Raw genomic sequence first — 2,500 nt, 5'->3', positions numbered from 1 at the left:
CGCAGCTGCGACGCCTGCCGCGTCCGTCGGCCGGCGCGCCTGCCACTGGCCGCCCCCACCAGCCGGCTGTAGCGCGTGCGCCCACGCACCGCGCGGCCAGCACGCCGGGAGGCGCCCCCTCACCGGCCGGGGACGGTCCCACCCAGCCACCACCGCGTATCGCTTCACACCCAGATGCCGTTCAGTTTCATCGGCATGGTGGGTATCGCTGGAACAACCGGTTAGTACCTCAACCTATCGTCGCCATCACCGATTCACCCCTAGCGAGAACAACCGCACCACAACGGGTTACCATTTCTTCATTTGCGTAACTTCACCAGAAAACGTAGGCGTCCATCGCCATTAGCAACTTCAACGATTATTGCATGCCTGTGTCAGGTGTCACGCCACACTACGTCTGCCCACATACACGCAACAAAATGTGCACGCCTAGACAATACGTGGAAGGTGGCCCCCGTACGTATGCGATGTCCATTGCTCGAACGACTGTCAACCGGCCTCTGTAGCATGTCGCAGATATGGAACGCGGTGCACCATGCTATCACGGTGTTTGAGGAGAGACGACTAGGTCCGAATACATCAACACACAGCTCATGCTGATCGCCATCCACGGCGTCCGTTCCTCCCACACGTCTCTATGGCGTACCACACTGCAATCCAGCTCTCATAGGGAGACGACACGTAGCTGCGTGCACAATATTTGCACTGTATGGTCCGCCGTTTTTGGGCGCAGTCGTTGTACGGTCACACATGTGCCACGATGTATCATTCAGTACATAAGGACGAATGTGCAGTACAGATTGTGGTTCACGCGTACGACATCAGCGGACAGTTGACACAGGCCGCACCACAACGTAGCCTGCGTACGTCGCATGCGAAGGGCATTGAACATGCAAACTTGTCACCAACCAGCTTGCGAAGGCAGGGGGCAAGGTGGGGACGTGGGGACGTGGGGAGGGGTGGGGGGGGGGGGGGCGGCATGTACGTCCTGCTGCCATCCACATTACAGTGTACAGCAGGAGCATGTGGAAAGTCAGCAAGACTTGCAAGGTGTTTAACATGAAGCGATACACAGGGGAGCGGGCAGTGCGAGTAGCGAACTATATTGCGAGGGTTGCGGGTGGGCAACACTACACTAATTGAACGAGTCGTATAACAATTACAGAGCAGGTTTAGGCGACAACGTGGGTTACGTTAGCGGACAACGTGGGTTACGTTAGCGGACAACGTGGGTTACGTTAAGGCACAACATGGGTTACGTTAAGGCACAACATGGGTTACGTTAAGGCACAACATGGGTTACGTTAGGGCACAACATGGGTTAGGTTAGGGGACAACATGGGTTAGGTTAGGGGACAACATGGGTTAGGTTAGGGCACAACATGGGTTAGGTTAGGGCACAACATGGGTTAGGTTAGGGCACAACATGGGTTAGGTTAGGGCACAACATGGGTTAGGTTAAGGCACAACATGGGTTAGGTTAAGGCACAACATGGGTTAGGTTAAGGCACAACATGGGTTAGGTTAAGGCACAACATGGGTTAGGTTAAGGTACAACATGGGTTAGGTTAAGGTACAACATGGGTTAGGTTAAGGTACAACATGGGTTAGGTTAAGGTACAACATGGGTTAGGTTAAGGTACAACATGGGTTAGGTTAAGGTACAACATGGGTTAGGTTAAGGTACAACATGGGTTAGGTTAAGGTACAACATGGGTTAGGTTAAGGTACAACATGGGTTAGGTTAAGGTACAACATAGGTTAGGTTAAGGTACAACATAGGTTAGGTTAAGGTACAACATAGGTTAGGTTAAGGTACAACATAGGTTAGGTTAAGGTACAACATAGGTTAGGTTAAGGTACAACATAGGTTAGGTTAAGGTACAACATAGGTTAGGTTAAGGTACAACATAGGTTAGGTTAAGGTACAACATAGGTTAGGTTAAGGTACAACATAGGTTAGGTTAAGGTACAACATAGGTTAGGTTAGGTTAGGTTACACGTTGTTGTAAGGAAAGGTGTAGGGGGGGGGGGGCGGGGGCGGCAGGTTCCTTGATAGTGATTATAGTAAGTGAATGCTTGTGACATGATCAGATTTGTCACGTCAGGATGCACCTTTGGCTTATTAGAGGCGGCGCTCCAATTCTATGCTTGTGTGAGACCTGTGTCTTTGACTCATGTCATTGTTTGTGCGCTGTGACAGGAGGTACTATTGTGATGTTGGGTGCACCGTTGTATAGGACATGTGTGGGTGTTGGTGCCTGGTCTGCGCAATGGTGGATGTCGAAAGGCTGGGATATTGTATTTTCCGCATGGACCTCCTGGTCTGGTTGTGATAGTGTGGATTGTGTAATGTGGCGGAGAAGATGCACTGGATGTTGTTCCATGCTGGTGCTTACATATTGTATGTGCGCCCGTTAGAAGCAGAGAGTGGTGCGTGATCAGAGTGTCTGGCTGACGTGTGGTTCCCATTGTGGGCAGACTCTTTCAGCATGTATAC

Source organism: Schistocerca piceifrons, unplaced genomic scaffold, assembly GCF_021461385.2.
Source record: "Schistocerca piceifrons isolate TAMUIC-IGC-003096 unplaced genomic scaffold, iqSchPice1.1 HiC_scaffold_1379, whole genome shotgun sequence".
Lineage (NCBI taxonomy): Eukaryota > Metazoa > Arthropoda > Insecta > Orthoptera > Acrididae > Schistocerca > Schistocerca piceifrons.
This window is presented reverse-complemented; position numbering follows the sequence as displayed.